The following is a 20,955-nucleotide window of genomic DNA, read 5'->3' on the forward strand; positions in this document are numbered from 1 at the left end:
CGCTTCAGATTTCTATTTGTTGCTCACAGAAACACTAACTTCTCCCAGAAGTGAATCTAAAGAACCACTGGAAAGGTCCCAGTTACAATGCTCCCAGTTAGGCGGAGCAAGAATTTTAATCAAATGGGTTGACCAAATGAACTCTTTCAAAGAAGAGCCGTTAACAGGGTTTGTGAGGGTAAGACTCGCCCTATTTCTAAGGGCGATGGAGATTAGGCAAAGGCTCAAATTTACCAATAGCTCTTTTTAAACTACATTCCCTACCTGTTTGACCGCAGTGATCCCGGAGGGCCTCGGATCTCACCGAAATCAACCAGCTCTCAAGAAGAGCTGGAAATGGCGGGAAAAAATAGAGAGTCTGGCACCAGCGAGAGACAAACAGCTGGGCGTGTCCCTCGACGGTGTGTGAGCGGCGTGGGCGGGGCCCGGGAGTGGGCGGGGCCCGAGAGACGAAAGTAGAGTCCGGGAAAATCTACCTCTTTTAAAATTGGAAAAAGATAAGAAATATGGTCGAATCCCAAACGTGCTACTGTGCAAACAAAAAGGTGAAAACAAACCTAATAATATTCAAGTAGACGTAATACACTAGAAAAATGTGGTCACAAAGCTGATGAAAACTTTAACGTAATTTTTTTCTTCTCTTTTTTCACTTTATTTTCAAGTGAAATAAAGAAAATAATAAATGCTTTTAAAGAACAGTGTAAACCAGAAATAGAAAAGCTAAAAAGTGATTTGTATAGAATGAGAACTAACCAGTATCAAGGAAATTAAAAAAATTTTTTTTCAGAAATAATGCTGAAAGGAGGACGGTTTTCCTAAAAAGAAAAATAAAAACTTTCAAGAGAAAGAGATATAGAGAACAAGCAAAGAGATTTTACACACACGGTTATTCCCGCAAGGAAAACCAGAGCAATGTATCAGAACAAATATTTAAAACAAAATTTTGAGAAATTTTTCCTGAAATAAGAACTAAGTCTACATATTTATTGCAAAGGAGAAAACTGACCCAGAACAGTCAAAACCAAAACATTTTCTAGTAAAGCTATTAAATTAGTCTTTAAAGATAAGGGGAAAAAAGATAAGGAAAACCCCTTTGAGCATCCAGACAACAAATACTAGCCATTTATAAGGAAAAGAAAAGTAGATTGGCATAAGACTTCCTTACAGAATCATTTTATGCTAGAAACAATGAAGATACATTTCAAGGTTTTCAAAAAGAAAATATGATCCAAGAATTTTATGGCTCTGTTCAATTATAAAAGTAGCTGACCAAAAAAAAATGTGAACATGAAATTTTCTTGAGGAAGTCAACAAATGCTGATTTGCAAACTTCTTGGTCTCAGAACTCTTTTAACTTTTAAGAAGTATTGAAAGGAATTCCCCAGTGGTCCAGTGGTGAGGACTCTGCGCTTCCACTGCTGGGGCACAGTTTGATCCCTGGTTGGGGAAGGAAGATCCTCTATCCCAGGCATGCTGTGGCAAAAAATATATATATATATATTGAAGACTCCCTCCCTACAAAGTTTTGGTTTCTGTGGATTGTATCTATCAATATTCACCATATTAGCAATTAAAACTGAAAAGTTAAAAATATTTATTAATTTATTTGAAAACAACAATAATAAACCCATTAAGTGGTAACATAACCTGTGAAATATAACTATATGTTCCAAAATAAATATAATTTAGTGAGAAGAGTGGCATCACTTTTATTTTACCATTTTATAATCTCTTACTATCTGACCAGGCATCTGATGATGTCAGGGAGGCCTGGCGTGCTGCAGTCCATGGGATGGCAAAGAATCAGTCAGGATCCAGCGACTGAACAACACCGGCTACCTGGGCTTCCCAGGTAGCTAGCTCAGTGGTAAAGCATCCGCAGGAGATGCAGGAGATGTGGGTTCAATCCCATGGTCAGAAAGATCCCCTGGAGAAGGAAATGGCAACCCACTCCAGTATTTCTTGTCTGGAAAAGTCCATGGAGAGAGGAGCCCGGTGGGCTATATACCCCACGGGGTTGCAAAGCCTTGGACACAACTGAGCATGCGTGTGTGTGTGTGTGTGTGTGTGTGTGTGTGTGCGCGCGCACGCGCGCGCGTGCACACACACAATCTGACCTAATAGAAAGCAGCTGGATTCACACATGTACTTCTGCAATCACTCTGTTACAGTATACTGTTTTGGTTGAAGCGTGTAAAGATCTGGACTCACTCAAGTATGTAGCTGGAAAAGAGAGTAGTATTTCCCTAGAGCCTATTGTTCAGTTGCTAAGTGCTGTCCAACTCTGCGAGCCGGTGGGTCTCAGCAAGCAAAGTCTCCCTGTCCTCCGCTATCTCCTGGAATTTGCCCAAGTTCATAGCCATTGAGTTAGTGATGCTATCCAGCCATCTCATTCTCTGCTGCCCTTTTCACCTTTTGCCTTCAATCTTTCCCAACTTCAGGATCTTTTCCAGTGAGTCCACTATTCACCTATTTAGATTTTGTTAATATTTTTCTTTGACACTACATCAACATTTAAGAAGTGGGAGTTTGTTAAAAGCTAGCTGCACTGTATCAATGAACTTGTCACGTTTTACATTTAGACCAAATTGGTCATTTGGAAAATACTAGTTCACTGAGTTATACACATTGACACATTTCATGAAACAATATTAAATATTGACACACTCATTTTATAATATTTTAAAATCACCTTTGTTACTATCATTACCAATCTCACCAGAAAAATCTTTGAGTATTGGGAAGTAGTCAGGCACACAGTTACAGATACAAGTTTCTCAAAATTTTTATTTTCATCTGAAAGTTTGAGTTTTATCATTGGCAATAAGTATTACACTAAGTCACCTGTTTTCCTTGAAATGACAAACTCAGTTTGTATATTTTTGAGAAAATGTCTATCAAATACCCAAATCTGAATAAGTATAGTTTGTTAGTTGTTCTTTCAGGTTAAAAAGATGTTCCACTAAAAAGTGATTAGTTCAGCCCATAACTCAAACCATTGCATAGTTTTCCTAAATATAATCTTAATTCTACTTACACATTCTGGGTCATAGAAAAAGGATAACACTTTTAAAAACATTTTATGAAATGAACTTAGTAAACAAATGATAAAGATTGCACACATATACACAAGAAAACCATATAACAATCTCACCTGTGAATATTGATTCAAAAATCTTAAATAAGATAGAAAATAGAGTACATTTCTTAAAGTATGACCAGGTGATGCTCATTAAAAAAAAAGATAATTCAGTATTAAGAAATCTATTAATGTAACTTATTATAGTAATATTTCTAAGAAGAAATGTCATATGCTTCTCTCCAGTTGCCAACAAAGCGTTTGTCATAATTCATATCCATTTCTGATTTAAAATTTCAGTGAAGTAAGAGTCAGTGGATATTTCCTTAACGTGATTAAAAGATGTGTGTGTGTGCATGTAAAGAACTCTTGCTATGATCCAAGTCTAGAAGCAATAAAAGAAAAGATTGATAAACTTGGCAACATAAAAATAAAAGAACACCCTTTGGAGAAAGAGTCCAAATTTTTCTCTCTCACACATATACACAGAGAAAGCCCACTATAGATGAAGTGAAAACCTAAGTGACAAATTGTGACAACTTAAATCACAAAGGGTTAATAACTTTACTATACAAAGAACTTCTAAAAAGAGAAAACCAATGACAACAGAAAGTTGAGCAAAAGGCATAAACAGTTCATAGAAAAAAATTTAATGGCCCTTGAACATATGAAAAGATATTCAACCTCACTTTTAGTGGGATAAGCAAACTCCATCAAACTACCACTTTTCATCGATCAGACTGGCAGACCCAAGTATTTCGTAACATATTCACTTGTCAAGGTTAGGGGGCAACAGACACTCATATGTTGCTGGTGAGGATGCCAAACACAGCAACCACTCTGTAGTGAACATGACATTATCTAGGAAAGTTACACATATATTTTTCTTTAACCCAGCAATTCCATTTCTAAGAATCTGTCTCAAAGATGCACTGGCAAAAATATGAGATCACTTATGAACAAGGTTATTTTCTTGCACTAGTATTTATAATAGCAAATGTTTATCAGTGACAAATCACAGTTGAGTATTATGCACATATAAAAAGAAATGAGAGGGACTTCGCTGGTGATCCAGTAGTTAAGACTCTGGGCTCCCAATGCAGGGGGCCTGGGTTTGATCCTTGGTCAGGGAACTAGATCCCATATGCTGCAAATAAGACCCAGCATAGCCAAATAAGTAAACAAATATTTTTTTAAATAGAAAGAAAGGAGAGATGTCCCTGGTGGCGCAGTGGATAAGAATCCACCTGCCAGTGCAGGGGACACGGGTTCCATCCCTGGTCTGGGAAGATTCCACATGCCATGGAGCAACTGAGCCCATGCACCACAACTACTACTGAGCCTGCGTTCCAGAGCCTACAAGGCACAACTACCGAGCCCACGTGCTGCAGCTACTGGATCCTGTGCACCTAGAGCCTGTGCCCTGAGACAACAGGAGCCACTGCAATGAGAAGCCCGTGCACAACAACTAGAGAGTAGTCTCCACTCGCAGCAACTAGAGAAAGCCCGAGCAAAGCAACAAAGACTAAGGCAGCCGTAAATAAATAAAAGAATTTTTTAAAAGAAGAATATTCAGCAATTTCCAGAATTTATTGTTAAATGAAAACAAAAGGTATAGGTTACATAATGTGCAATTCTTTGTTTTGGGAAGGGGACTGACCTAGCAGTCCAGAGGTTAAACTCTGAGCTTCTACTGCAGAGAGCACCAGCTCAATCCCTGGGGGCAGAACTAGGATCCCACATGTTGTGGCCAAAACATGGCCAAAAAATGGGGGAGTATAAATGCATATAAAAAAGCAACTCTAGATGATAAAACAGAAATTGCAAAAAGAAAAAGTTACCTCTGGAGATAGGAAGGGAACATTGTAGAAGTGAAAATATGAAAGGAATGTTTCCCTGAATTTAACTGGTTATATAATTTTGTCTATAGAAATGCAATTATTTTACATATTCAGAAACAGAATTAAAAAGCAACTCCTAAAATTTGAAGACTAAAACAAATGAACCTAACTATACATCAGATTGGTAGCTTTTAAAAAAGTTTATTGATACAGAATTGACATGTGAAGTGAAGTGAAAGTTGCTCAGTTGTGTCCGACTCTTTGCAACCCCATGGACTATAGAGTTGTGGAATTCTCCAGGCCAGAATACTGGACTGGCTAGCCTTTCCCTTCTCCAGGGCATCTTCCCAACCCAGATATTGAACCCAGGTCTCCCACATTGCAGGCAGATTCTTTACCAGCTGAGCCACAAGGGAAGCCCAAGAATACTGGAGTGGGTAGCCTATCCCTTCTATCCCTTCTATCTTTCAGACCCACTGTATATATTTAAAATGCATAATTTGATAAGTTTTGACATATTATAAAGCCTTGAAGGCATCACTGCATTAAAGATAGTGAAGATATCCATTATGCCCCAAAGTTTCTTCATGCTTCTTTGTTAACAATCTCTCCCAATCCTCCCCTACATTTCTTTCTCCAGGTAACATAGGTACTTTATAGCACTACAGATTAGTTTGCATTTTCAGGAGTTTTACATATAGAAATCATATATACTTTTTGTTGAGCTTCTTTCATTCAACATAAGGATTTTGAGATCCATCCATGTTCTTGCATGTGTCAATAATTCTTTCATTTTTGTTGCTGAATAGTATTTTATCATATGTAGCAGTGGTGGTTTTAGTTGCTCAGTCGTGTCCAACTCTTGCAACCCCATGGACTGTAGCCCACCCGGCTTCTCTGTCCATAGGATTTCCCAGGCAAGAATACTGGAGTGGGTTGTTATTTCTTTCTGCAGGGGATCTTCCTGACTCAGTGATTGAACCTGTGTCTCCTACATTGCAGGCAGATTCTTTAAGGATGAGTCAACCAGGGAAGCACTAATATGTAAATACCACAATTTGTGCATTCATCTGTTCATGAAACAATTTGAATTGTTTCCAGTTTGGGGCTATAACAAAGCTGCTATAAATGTTCATATTCAAGTCTTTGTTTGGACATATGTCTTCTTTTCCTTGGCTAGATCATATAGTAACTATGTCAGGTACATGTTTGACTTTTGAAGAAGTCGCCAAACTTTTCCAAAGTGATTGTGTTGTACCATTTTCCATTCCCACAAGCAATGTATAAGAGTTTCAGGTTCTTCACGTTACTGCCAGCACAGAATGTTCAGTCTTTTTATTATTAATTCTAATAGGTATGTACTAGTATCTCATTGTGCTTTAATTGCTGTTTCCCTAATGACTAATGATGAACATATATTTGTGTGCTTATATAGAAACGAATGTGTGTGAGTGTTAGTTGCTCAGTTGTGTCCAACTCTTTGCAACCCCATAAACTGTAGCCTGCCAGGCTCCTCTATTCATGGATTTTTCCAGTCAAGAATACTGGAGTGGGTTGCCATTCCCTTCTCCAGGGGATCTTCCCAACCCAGGAATTGAATCCAGGTCACCCGCATTGCAGGCAGATTCTTTACTGAGCCACCAGGAAGCCCAAATATGTGTGAAGTGTCATTAAAATCTTTGTTTAACCATGCTTAACTAGGTTGGGTTTTTTTTTCATATTTTGAACTTTGAGAGTTTTTCATATATTCTGAAGAAATTTCTCTATTAAATAATACATGTCCAATCTGTGGCTTGTGTCTTCAATCTTTTAATAGTAGTCTTTAAAGAGTAAGGGTGAGGCAGGACAGGGACTGTTTTTTTCTGGTTTTTTTTTTGGCCATGCCATGCAGTCACGGCCGTGAAAGCACCGAGTCCTAGCCACTGGTTCACCAGGCAATTCCCCTTGAAGAGCAAATTTTTACTTTTGGTGAAGTCCCATTTATCAGTTGGTCCTTTAATGGAGCATACTTTTGGTGTCATATCTAAGAAGTCTTTGCCTAACTGAAGGTCACAAGGATTTCCTCCTACATTTTCTTCTAAAATTCTAGAAATCTAGACTTACAGTTTTGTATTCATGTTTAAGAATATGATTCATTTTGAGTTAATTTTTCTACATGATTTGAGGTATGCATGAAAGTCCTGTGTCTTTTGTTTTTGGTTTCCACATGTAGATATCCAGTAGTTCCAGCAGCACTTGTTGAAAAGATCTTTTCTCAACTATATTGCCTCTGTCAAAAATAAGTTATCCATAAGAAAACAATTCCATTTACAGAAGCACCAAAAGGAAAAGAATACTTAAAATAAATTTAACCAAGGAGATGCAAGATTATGTATGGAAAACTACTAAATATTGTTGATAATATTACCCAAAGTGATATACAGATCAGTGCAATTCCTATGAAAATTCCAATGGTGCTTTTTGCAGAAACTGAAAATCCATTCAAAAATTCATATGGAATTTCAAAGGATCCAGAATAGCCAAAACAATCTTGAAAAAGAAGAATAAAATTGGAGGACTCACAATTTCCAAATTTTAGTTCAGTCGCTCAGTTGTATCTGACTATTTCAGACCCCATGGATTATAGCATGCCAGGCTTCCCCATCCATCACCAACTGCCAGAGCTTGCTCAAACTCATGTCCATTGAGTCAGTGATACCATCCAACCATCTCATCCTCTGTTGTCCCCTTCTCCTCCTGCCTTCAATCTTTCCTAGCATCATGGTCTCTTCCAATGAGTCAGCCCTTCACATCAGGTAGCCAAAGTATTGGAGTTTCAGCTTCAGCCTAATTTCTTCCAATGAATATTCAGGACTGATTTCCTTTAGGATTGACTGGTTTGATCTCCTTGCTGTCCAAGGGACTATCAAGAGTCTTCTCCAACACCACAGTTCAAAAGCATCAGTTCCTCGGCACTCAGCTTTCCTTGTAGTCCAACTCTCACATCCAAACGTGACTACTGGAAAAACCATATCTTTAACTAGATGGACCTTTGTTGGCAAAGTAATGTCTCTGCTTTTTAATATGCTGTCTAGGTTGGTCATGGCTTTTCTTCCAAGGAGTAAGCATCTTTTAAGTTCATGGCTGCAGTCACCATCTGCAGTGATTTTGGAACCCCAAAAATAAAGTCAAGCATTGTTTCCACTGCTTCCCCATCTATTTACCATGAAGTGATGGGACTGGATCCATGATCTTAGTTTGCTGAATCTTGAGTTTTAAGCCAGCATTTTCACAATCCTCTTTCACTTTCATCAAGAGGCTCTTTAGTTCCTCTTCACTTTCTGCCATAAGGGTGGTGTCATCTGCATATCTGAGGTTATTGATATTTCTCTTGGCAATCTTGATTCCAGCTTGTGCTTCATCCAGCCCAGCATTTTGCATGATGTACTCTGCATATAAGTCAAATAAGCATGGTGACAATATACAGCAATGACATACTCTTTTCCCGATTTGGAACCAGTCTATTGTTCCATATCTGGTTCTAACTGTTGCTTCTTGCATACAGATTTCTCAGGAGGCAGGTCAGGTGGTCTGGTATTCCCATCTCTTTCAGAATTTTCCACAGTTTGTTGTGATCTACAGTCAAAGGCTTTGGCATAATCAATAAAGCAGAAGTAGATGTTTTTCTGGAATTCTCTTCCTTTTTCTACCATCCAATGGATGTTGGCAATTTGATCTCTGGTCCCTCTGCCTTTTCTAAATCCAGCTTGAACATCTGGAAGTTCATGGTTCACGTACTGCTGAAGCCTGGCTTGGAGGATTTTGAACATTACTTGCTAGTATGTGAGATGAGTGCAATTGTGCAGTAGTTGAATATTTCTTGGCATTGCCTTTCTCAGGGATTGATATGAAAACTGACCTTTTCCAGTCCTGTGGCCACTGCTGAGTTTTCCAAATTTGCTGGCATATTGAGTTCAGCACTTTCACAGCATCATCTTTTAGAATTTGAAATAGCTCAACTGGAATTCCATCAACTCTACTAGCTTTGTCCACAGTGATGCTTCCTAAGGCCCACTTGACTTTGCATTCCAGAGTGTCTGGCTCTGGGTAAGTGATCACACCATCGTGGTTATCTGGGTCATGAAGATCTTTTTTGTATAGTTCTTCTGTGTATTCTTGCCATCTCTTCTTAATATCTTTTGTTTCTGTTAGGCCCATACCATTTCTGTCCTTTATTGAGCCCATCTTTGCATGAAATGCTCCCTTGGTATCTCTAATTTTCTTGAAGAGATCTCTAGTCTTTCCCATTCTATTGTTTTCCTCTATTTCTTTGCACTGATCACTGAGGAAGGCTTTCTTATCTCTCCTTGCTATTCTTTGGAACTCTGCATTCAAATGGGTATATCTTTCCTTTTCTTCTTTGCCGTTAGCTTCTCTTTTTCCAAATTTAAAACATACTATATAAAGTTACTGGTGATTCAGTGTTTAAGAATCTGCCTGACAGTGCAGGGGACACAGGTTCGATCCCTGGTCTGGAAACTAGAATCCCACTTGCAGCAGGACAATTAAGCCCTTGAGCCACAGCTACTGAGCCCATGCTTCACAACAAGAGAAGCTATCACAATGAGAACCCTGTGCACCACAACTACAGAATAGTCCCTGCTGGCTGCAGCTAGAGAAAGCCTGCACGCAACAAAGGCCCAGTTCTAACTAATTATTTTTTTAAAAAAAGCAAAGTTACCATCATCAAAACAATGTGGTGCTAGCATAAGGGTACTCCAATGGATTAGAATTGAGAATCCAGAAATAAACTCTCATATCTATGGTCAACTGATGTTCAACAAGGATGTCAAGACCATTCCATTGGGGAAGAATAATCTCTTCAACAAACTGCAAGGAAAACTGTATATCCACATGAAAAAGAATAATGCTGGACCCTTACTTATACTATATACAAAAATTAACTAAAAATGGATCAAAGACCTAAATGTAAGAGCAAAAAGCATAAAATTCTTAGAAGAAGCAATAGGGCCAAATCTTAATGACCTTGAATTTGACAATGGCTCCTAACTATGACAAGATTAGACATAATACAGTGTGTATTTCCCATAAACAAGGACATTCTCTCCCATAAACTCAATACCATTATCAAAATCAAAGAATTAACATTGATATGGTACTATTATCTAATCTAGAAACCTTAGTCAAATTTCACCCACTGTCCCACAAATGTCCTTTATAGAAAAAGAAAATGTTTTGTTTTCTATTCAGGCTCACATGTTGCATACAATTTTTAAAAAATGAAAACACAGGTTTAGACATCAGGAAGTGAAAGCCCATCACCCCGACCCTATTCCCCAAAGACAAACATGGTTGACAGGTCTTATATAAATCCTTTCAGAAATTTTTTCAATGCATATACCAACACACAATACACATATGTTAGACACATTTAAATGAAAATGTGACATTACATACATAATATCTACAGTTTGTTTTTTTATTTAATTTTACTTATTTATTTTTGGCTGTTGTAGGTCTTTCTTGCTGCAGGGGCTTTTCTCTAGCTATGGCAAGTGGGGATACTCTAGTTGCGGTGCATGGGTTTCTCATTGTGGTCGCTTCTCTTGTTTCAGAGAACAGGTTCTAAGGAACGTGGGCTTCAGTAGGTGCAGCACATAGGCTCAACAGTTGTGACTTGTGGGCTCAGGCTCAATAGTTGTGGCGCACAGGATTAAGTGCTCCACACCATGTGGGATCTTCCTGGACCAGGGATCAAACCCACGTGTCCTGCATTGGCAGGCGGATTCTTTACCACTGAGCCACCAGGGAAGCCCTACAATTTGTTTTTAGTTAATATTTTTACCTTTATACATCATTCTTTTTAAAGTTTGCATGCTTTGATAAGTTATATCCTAATTTAATTAATCTCATGTTAATGGACACACAACATTTCCAATTTTTAACTGTTGCAGAAATACGATATAATAAACATCTTTATTGACCTTTAAGCACCCATGCCATTATTTCTAAAACTAATTTTCTAGACGTAAGTGATCGTCAAGTATGTATTTTATAAATATGCTTGGAATCCATCATCTTTCTATTTTCATTAATCTTGCTTTCTTTCTCCTTATTCTTTGTTTTGATTACCCTAATCACCTCCTAACTGCTCTCTGCCTATAGATTTGCCCAATCCATTCCATCCTACTAAGCTGCCAGATCCAATCACTGTTCTGTTTAAAACTGCCGGATACTTTCAAGACAATTCACTGAGTATGGCACTAAAGCTCTTCGTGATTTACATTTCTTTTTGCACCTCTCAATGTTTGGTCAAGAGCGCAGTGCATTTCAGTCACACTGAATTTAAATCACACTCTCCCACCGGTGTGCCTTTTAAGCTATTTCCTTTGCTTGGCATATTCTCCAGATTAACTTCTATTCGTCCTTTCAGACTCAGCTCAGAAATCACTTTCTCCAGATGCCAGTCTGGCCTGCCCACTGTGGGGCGCTCCCAGAGTAACTTTTCCATGTCACTGTCATGGCCCTGTCTCACTGTGTTCACCTCTCCCTCTAACCAGACTGGGACTACACTTTGCAATTTGGGCTTACCAGTCCTCCCACAGTGTCTGATATGTAGCAGGTGCTGGGTAGATATTTGATAAACAATGGAATAAGAAAGGAAATTATCAGGGAGAATCTTACCTTGCTTCAAGTCACACTTTAGTACATTCAAACAGGAACTATATCTCATTGGAGAAGAGAAATCTAGGAATAAAATGAAGAATATTAGTGGTAGTGAAGAAGGAATTCATAGGGCCTGGACTCCATCTTAGGCCTGTTCATGCTGACCATGCTCGGCCACCTTTCCAATGGACTCTGAACTCTGTGTTTAGTGCCTATGAAAAGCAACAACAGAAGGATAAGACCCCCTTCAGACAGGGGAACCTTGAAGATCATATCTAGGTTACTCATTGCCTAAGAGAAAACATACGCTAATCACCCCTTCCTTCAGACAGGCCATAAATTTTTCTTTATCTATCGGAGTGTAACCTCGGGCTTATTGATTATTGGCTAATTGTTTGACTGTTTGAGCACATGAGCACATAGCACGTGAATGATGGGGTTATTGGGATTGTATTTTCCTTGATTTATGTAAGTCTCAAGGAATTTGGGGTGGTGGGTTCAGACACGTGCACATGGGGTATAAGATTTTCACAAATGCTGGTGGGGGTCCTTGGCTAAGAGGGGACTCTGCCTTGGGCCCGCCGGTATAATAAACTGCACTCCACTATCTGCATTGTCCTTCCGAGTGAGTTTGTTTCCCGGAACGCGTGGCTATAACAGTAGCACTAGGAACTATAGGAGAAGGAGCCACTGATAATTATAATCAATCATCCAACAAGCATTTCCTAAGCAAATGCCAGGGGCCAAGCACTACTCTAGTCCCTGGGGACATGACAAGAGAGAATATAAAGTCATGGCTCTTTTGGAATCTATATTCTCCTAGGATACTGTGCTGTGCTATGCTTAGTAGCTCAGTCGTGTCCAACTCTTTGTGACCCCATGGACAGTAGCTCGCCAGGCGCCTCTGTCCATGAGATTTTCCAGGCAAGAATACTGGAGTAGGTTGCCATGCACTTCTCCAGGAGACCTTCCCAACCCAGGGATCGAACCCAGGTCTCCCACATTTCCGGCAGATTCTTCACCATCTTAGCCACCAGGCACAGATCAAGGTGAGGATAGGGATATAGTACAAAGATAAATTTTATCTTTCCCTTCAAAAAGCCTGTGACCTAGTAAGGGAATATATAGAGATATAATTGCACACACAACAAAACAGAATATGTGATCATTCCAAAAACATTAATTTCCTTCCCAGTCGACAAATGTTATGGAACATCTATATTAGGTACCATCAGTACATGGTAACAGATATGACTGTTGCCTTCAAGGCACTTCCAGTATGGTAGGAGACAAAGATGTTTTCTTAAACCTCATAAATAAATGTATTACTATTATGTACTTTGAGTACTGTCATATAAATCAAAACACCAATAACTATGAGAATATAGTTTAGGAAGGCTTCCCTGAGGAAGTAGAGAATGCTATGAGAACAAAAAGAGAGAAAGAGAGATCAGGACAATTTGGACAGTTTTCCTAGAGGAACGGGTATTTGAATGAGTTTTAATAGGGAAGTTTTATTCTGCAGAGATGGAAAAGAGGGGACTTCCAGGCAGAGAGGAACGTCAGTAAACACATTAGTATGGGGAAGCACAGGCTGGTCTTGTGTGTCTAAAGGGAAGAGTGAATGGGACACCAAAAGAGAATGATGAGGAAAAGACAATATTATGGGGAAAAGCTAGAGAGATTGATTGATTCCTCTATCCAAGAGTTTAGACTTTGTTAAGTTAGTGGTTCCCCCAACCAATAGTCATATCCATCTGAATTAAAAGCTCAGAGGGAATTTTGTGGGTGAGCTTCCATTGCAGGAAGTTGCCACCAGAAGATTCCATAGGAGAAGGCCTACCTTCCCTATGGCCAGTGTTTTTTAATTTTAGAAGTTCCTGGGGTGATTGTGATGCTCACTTGGCCAACTTTAGGGACCACAACTTTATATAATAGAGAACCACCAGAGGCTTTCAGCAGGATAGAAACATGATCAATCCCACGTTTTATGAAACATAACTCTGGGGACAGAATGATGGACGATCACAGACGGGGGATTAATTGGCAGGCTATTGCAATGGGACTGCAGAGAGAGGAATAGTTCTGGAATAGGCCAACAACTGTGGGTAATAAGACAGATGTGAAAGAATTTTCAGAGGCGGAACAACAGGACTTGGTAACTAATTGGCTACGGGGTTAAAAAGGGGGAGAGAAGGAAAAAGATTAAGGTGTTAGGCTTGGGTGATTGAGAGCACAATGCTATGATAATATTGCAGAGAAGAACATAATGGCCTGCCTCAAAGGATCCTGCCCCTCTGGGAATTGTTGAACTAAAGTATCTTTGTTCAGCCCATGAAGAGATAATCTGACCCTGCCCACCTGTGAATGGCTACCGAAAAAGAAGAGATTAACACACCCCTTTCCAAAGGCTGGCCCTTCCTGGAGATGTTTTGCAAGACTTAAGACCCTTCTTCCTTTACTTCCTCACTGCCTCTCCCTCGATTCTGCCTTCAGACTTTCGTCCTCATTGCTTCTCTCCCTCAGGCTCTATTAAAAAAAAAATGGCATCCAGGCCCCTACCAGATGATTATTTTGAGACATTAATCTGCCATCTTCTCAGTCAGCTGGCTTTCTGAATAAAGCCCTATTGGTTGCCTCAACACCTTATTTCTCAGATTTATTGGCCTCTCACGTGGTGAACAGAGTGAGCTTGAACTCAGTAACAAAAACATGATACTGTGGCCATGATGAAATGGGGAACATAGGAGTTTGGCTTTCTCTGTGGAATGGAGAAGAGTTTGGTTTTGAACCCAGTGACTGTTATGACCTAATGGGCCTATTACCTGGCCTCAGAACGGGGTCCTGGTAATTATAATTTGGGGGAAGTTTTCCTCTGTTCCTTGCATCACCTGTGTTTATTATTGTCTATGGCTTTCATGCTGGAGCTTTCCTCAAATGTCCAGTGATCCTTTGTTGGGGGAGTCATGATGTTACAGGAAAATGGGGCAAGAGAGGCTGGTCAGGTCCCACGTCTCAGATGAGTCTCTGGAATGCACAGGCAAGTGAGGGTCCTGGCTTTACCCAGCAAAGAATTCAAGAGCAAGCCATTGTAAAGTGAAAGCAGATTTCTTTAAGAGAGGGATACACACTCCAAGGGCTTCCCTGTTGGCTCAGCTGTAAAGAATTCATCTGCAATGCAGGATACTCAAGTTAAGTCCCTGGCTTGGGAAGATCCCCTGGAGGAGGACATGGAAACCCACTCCAGTATTCTTGCCAGAATTCCAGGCAACCCCCCTGGTGGGCTACAGTCCATGGGGTCACAAAGAGCCGGACACAATTGAGTGACCCACACTTTCACGTTCAATGTATTACCAAAAGCGTACACTGAACCTCAATGTCTACTGAAATTGAATCTTCCACTATCTTCGACTTAGTAGGTTCTAACCATTTTTTGTTATCTTCAAGGGTTTTGTCATTCTTTTAAAGGTTGTGCCTTGCCCTCTTCCCTCCTGTTTCACAGGCAACCTAGCTGTACCTCACTTTAGGAGAATAGAGAAAGATATAAAGTATTGGCATCTAAAGTCCTTGTATTAGTCAAGGTTTCCCAAAGAAACAGAACCAGCAGAAGATATATATATATATGTATATTAGATGGAGGTGGGAAGAGAGATTTAGTTATAACAAATTAGCTTACTCAATACACAGGCTGGGAAGTCCCATGAACCTCTGTCTATAGGCTGGAGACTCAGGAAGCTGGTGGTGTAAGTCAGTCCATGTCCAAAAGTCAGGGAACCAGGGGAGCCAATGTTTTAAATCCCAATCCAAGGGGTAGAGAAGATGAGATGACATGTCCCAACTCCAGCAGGCCAAATAGGAAGCAGAAAGGAGTGAATTCCTTCTTCCTTCCTTTGCTTTTTTTTTGTAATCAGGTCCTCAACAGATTGGGTGATGCTCATTCACATGGGGAAGGGCAATTTACTTTAGAGTAAATTTACTTTAGGGTACTTTAGAGTTCATCGATTCAAATGCTACTCTCATTCAGAAACACTCTTACACAAACCCAGAAATAATGCTTAATCTGGGCATGCCAGTCAAGTGGCCAGTCAAGTTGACACCTTAAATTAATCATCACAGTCCCTGAGGTCCTTGAAGGCAGATGGTCTCTTTTTTTAAGCATTTTTATTTTTAACTTGGTTTCTCCGCAGGCGTTCTCTAGTTGCAGCGAGTGGGGGATACTCTCTAGTTGCAGTGCACAGGCTTCTCATTGCAGTGGCTTCTCGTTGCTGAGCATGGGCTCTAGAGCACAGGCTCAACAGTTGTGGCACATGGGCTTAGTTGCTCCAAAGCCTGTGGGATCTTCCGGGACCAGGGATTGAACCCCTGTCTCCTGAATTGGCAAGCAGAATCCTCACCACTGAGTCACCAGGGAAGCCCCAGCAGATGGTCTTTGTTCCCAGTATCCAGCACAGTAAACAGCTGATAAATATGGGCTGACTATGCAAGTGATGTTAATTGAGCACACCCCCATATGTGTAATCCAACTTCTATTACAATTTATTTCTATATTAATCTGATTAATTGTGAAGTATTGAAAATTTCCCTAACAATCACATTCTCTTCCTATGGGCAATATATTGCACATCAGTGATCTCTACACTGTAGCCTTTTAGACTTTTGTATTTCCTTTCCAGATTTGCTACACAATTGTAGTAGTAGTATAGGAAATGATAGTTAATTATCATGATTTGGTAAAAAAGAGGTAAGAAATTAAACCACATGTATATTTTTAATTTTTTATTTATTTATTGGCCATGCTGCATGGCATGTGGGATCTTAGTTCCCTGATCAGGAATCAAACCTGCACCCCCAACACGGAAAGCTTAGAGTCTTAAGCTGGATAACCAGGGAAGCCCCCAAGCTGGATTTTTAAAAATTGCTCTTAAGTTTAGTTTTTGGTATTCCCACAATTAAACATTTTCAAATGCAAAACCTGGAAGGGGATACTCTTTATAAAATCTCCTTTGGAACTTAAAATTTAGATTTCAACAATTAGTAGTAAATGGTTAATATTTATCTTGAAAATATACCTTCACTCTCCTAACTGATTCAAAATGCAATCAGTATTAAATAAATATGAATTTTTATAGATCAATACAAGCCTTTATTATTATATGTAATAAAGAACATATTCTACAGTTTATATACATATAATTAAAATTTGTTTAATTGGGATCAGATGAAACATTTTAAAACTTAAAAATGTGTTGGAGAATGTTCTCTCTTCTTTTTGTAAATTTATTTTTAATTGGAGGATAATTGCTTTACAATACTGTGTTGGTTTTTGCTGTACAACAAATATGTATTTATTGAATTCCTTCTATATGCCTAGTACTACTCTGGGCATTAGGGAGATAATGATAATCTACCAAAGGTTGTGTTTGCTTCTTATTATGGAAAAATGTAAATATATACAAAGCTAGAGAATATAGTGGGCTTCCCTGGCGTCTCAGTGGTAAAGAATCCACCTGTCAATGCATGGGACATGAGTTCTAACCCTAGGTCGGCAAGATCCCCTAGAGAAGGAAATGGCAACCCACTCCAGTATTCTTGCCTGGGAAACCTCAGGAGCCTGGCAGGCTACAGCCCATGAGGTCGCAGAAGAGTCAGACACAACTTAGCAACTGAACAACAACCAGAGAAGATATTATAAAGGACTCCTATCTACCCATCACCCAGCTTAAACAATATCAACTCATGGCCTTCTTTCATTGACAGACTACCTCTCCATTCCCTCTCATATTTCTTTGAAGCAAACCCAAGACATCAAATTGTTTCATCCATATTGGTATACAACTCTAAATAGCCATGATATACAATTATATATTCATTATAACCATAATATCATTTTCCCACCTAAAAATTTAAAAATCCAATAATCTGTAGCTTACATTTTAACAGGGGAAACAAGGAAAAAATAAGTAAAAAATATTAGGTAATAATGACAACAAATAATGCCCAGGTGATGGGATAAAGATTGATTTTTCTATTGGGTGATCAAAGAAATCCTGCAAGGTGACATTTGATGATGGATGAGCATAACAGGAGGGGGCAAAGCACAGGACTGTCTAGAGGAGGAGTCTTCCTCACTGAAGTTCCAGCCAATGTAAAGATCTGAGGCGGAGCTCAGTGTTCAAAGAACAGGAAAGAGGCCTAGGAGTTCGGGAGGACTAAGTGGAAGGAAGAGTACAAGGATATGATTTTGGAATGCTCACCTGAGGCCTTAAGAAAGGACTTCAGACCTGACTCTAACCAGGTGGGATGGGCAGCGTTTGGAGGATTCTGAGCAGGGGAGAGATATGACTTGACTTATTGTTGGGGGCCAGAGTGAGGTACTCCGCCCGTGACAAAGGTCATGAGGAAGGAGGCTCGACATACGCAAAGGCGGGATCGAGCCTCAGGAGTCCCCCTCGAAGTCCTCGAGCGTCTACCCCCATAACCAGAGCCTGCCTACTTTACTACTTTGTGCTCTTACCTACACCTCTGACTTTACGGGGGGCTGTCCCCCACCACCTCTTTCGGAGAAGGAGTTAACCTAGAGCTCCAGTCAATAAAAACTCTTGGGTGTGACAAGAGTGTTTTAACCTACAAACTCCTCTGAAGGTTCTCTAGCCTGCCTGACAGGCTCGTCGGGCCACATGTGAGCTCACAGCTTCCCAACCGTGAGAGGCACGAGATGCTTTAAACCCTCTAAAAACAGGTTCTTTAGAGAAGTTAGAAAACTATAAGTATAGTGGGCTAATTAGAAATTGTGTTGGTGAAGGGTTTTTCATTTGTTGAGCCAATGTTTGTTGCTAAGTCTCCATATCCCCTGCCCTTACACACATTAATGAATATATAGAAGGAATAAGTATTAACCTTTGATATTAATCACGTTAGACCTTAGGCTAAGTAAATTCTTTCCTTAACTAAAACCCACTACACCCTCACCCTGTAGGAATGTAACTTTATTTGGGTGTAACTTTATTTATCTGTTTTGAGAATAATCAGCCCTGGAGAAATAAGTGTCCTGATTGACTGACCGCTGTCACAAGGAGAGGGTCGTAAATTGTCAGCAGGCCCCCCTGGCCAGAAGATGATGTAACACCCCTAAGACCTCTGTATACATTTGTCTGAAGCACCTGACTTTAATAAAAGTCAGGACTGCTGTCCCCACGTGACTTTTGTATAACATCTCAGTGTATAAAAACAGACTCTGGAAAATAAAGAATTGGGATCAGTTTCTCGAAATACTGGTCTCCCCATGTCGCTCTCTCTCTCTGGTTGAGTCTCCATCTGGAGCGCGGAACCCACCATGCTTACTAATTATGCCTGGGCTTCTAAGATCCGACCGGGGAGGCCTCAGTGTCTCCTCTCCTTCGGGAGAACGGAAGGATGCCTGCGGCCTATGTAAGTGGTGCAAACTTCTTGTCTTGAAGTTTTATTGGTCTCCCGCGTAAACCAAGCTACTCAGCCTCTTTTCTCCACTGAATTTTCCTACTGAGCTATCCTCATCCTATTACTCTTTATATCTTTGATAAAATATTTAAATAAATAGGTCGCCGACGCCGTCCCCGCTTCGAATACCCTGGATCAGCCGGGGCAGGACCCCGGCAACTTATGATTATACAGGAGCATTCTGGTTGCTCTGTTAAGAAGGCTGTATAGCAGGACATTTTAGGAGAACAAGTGTCTGAAACAGGGAGCCCAACTAGGAAATGATTGAAACAGTCCAGGTGAGAGCTGGTGAGAAGGTCATAAAGGTCATAATGAATTAGGGTAGTAGCAGTGAAGATGGTAAGAAATAAGTCATTTCTCAGTAAGTTTAAATTGACAGCTAATAGAATTGGTTGATAAACCAGAGTAAAAGATAAGAGACAAGGTAAGTCAAGGTTAACTCCAAAATGTTTGGCCTGACCAAGGAGTGCCATTTACTAAAGTGAGGAATACTGGAGGAAGCGCAGGTTTGAAGTAATTGAGCATGTTAAGTTTGAGATGCCTATTACACACACATCCAAGAAAGACATCAAGTTGATAGATAGCTAATTCCAGAGTTTCTGGGAGAGATGAGGGCTGGATCTATAAATTTGGGAAATATCAGTGTGTAGATGCTACTGAAAGTCATGGGACTGAACGAGAATACCCAGGTAGTGAGGGAAGATGGAGAAGAGGAGAGATTGGGAAGAAAAAAGGATCCGGCTGAGGAGCCTAAGAGGCCAATGAGGTAGAGGAAAGCCAGAAGAGAGGATGCCAGGAGCCAGAGCTGCTGTGAGATCAGTAGGCTGGAGACTGAGAAATCCCTATTAGATTGGACCCTGTGGTGGCTACCTGTGACCTTGGCAGATGGCTTCATCGTGTGGATAAAGACAAAAGCTTAAGGGTAGTGGACTAGAGCATGAATGGAGGTGAAGAAGTGAAAACAGGGTGCAGAGAAGTGGGGTGGCAGCTGAAGAGGGAAGTAAAGTCAAGGGAGGTTCTGTTAGTTTTGTATTTTTTAAACTGAAGTTATTACAGCATGTTTGCATGCTGATAGGAATGATCCAGGAGAGAGTAAAATACATGATTCTGGAAAGAGAGGAGTAATTGTAGGAGCAAAATTCCTGAGTGGGTAAGAAAGGACAGAGAAGCTAGTACACAAGTCAGGGAGATACCCAGGAACACACCACATCCATTTCTACAGGAGAGAAGGTCGAGTATGCAGGGAAAGATACAGGCACTTGGACAGATTTAGTGGTTGGAGGACATGGCCATTCTCTTCTACTGTTTCACCATGAAACAATAGGCAAGGATGTCAACTGAAAGTGAGGATTTGGGAGATGGTTTTGGTTTGCAGCAAGCAGATAAATGCAAGAGGCAATGACTACGGGACTGCAGTAGGGCAGTGTGGAAGGCCTGCTTGAGATGTGTGCTCTGTGAGAAATGATCTTTAAGTCAAACTTGGATGGTGTTGTTCCCCTCTTTCCACAATCCAGTACCTCTCCCAGCACTGAGGACTATATCTTACTACAATTAGTCAGCACAACGGTTCATTGGTTATTATATAATTTATTATTCATTAATGCACATCATCATTCATTCACTGAATCATATTTATTGAGTGCCAGGCACCACTTAAGGTAGTAGGGCTACATCAGTTGAACAAAACAAACCTCTGACCTCAGAGAACTTCTGTTCCATATCTTAAAAGACAAGAGCCCTCATCTTTGGTAAATACAACTCCTCAGTGAAAACCAGTGAGGAGGTGGAAGTTTCATATTTAAGTACGCAAAACTAAAGTCACCTAAATCCTAAAAAGAATACCAAGGTGCCATGATAGATGTGGCCAGTAAAGGGGTGAAGGACATGCAGTCT

General features: G+C 40.1%; 1 protein-coding gene across 1 annotated transcript in view; it reads right to left on the reverse strand.

Annotated features, from left to right (window-relative positions):
- Positions 1 to 460, reverse strand: part of RNF212B (ring finger protein 212B) — a 30,722-nt gene extending 30,262 nt beyond the window's left edge. The window contains exon 1 of the mRNA XM_005211442.5: positions 265 to 460. The gene's annotated coding sequence lies outside the window, so the exon portion shown is untranslated. The remainder of the gene's footprint in view (positions 1 to 264) is intronic.
- Positions 461 to 20,955: the final 20,495 nt, after the last annotated feature.

This window comes from Bos taurus, chromosome 10, assembly GCF_002263795.3.
Source record: "Bos taurus isolate L1 Dominette 01449 registration number 42190680 breed Hereford chromosome 10, ARS-UCD2.0, whole genome shotgun sequence".
Lineage (NCBI taxonomy): Eukaryota > Metazoa > Chordata > Mammalia > Artiodactyla > Bovidae > Bos > Bos taurus.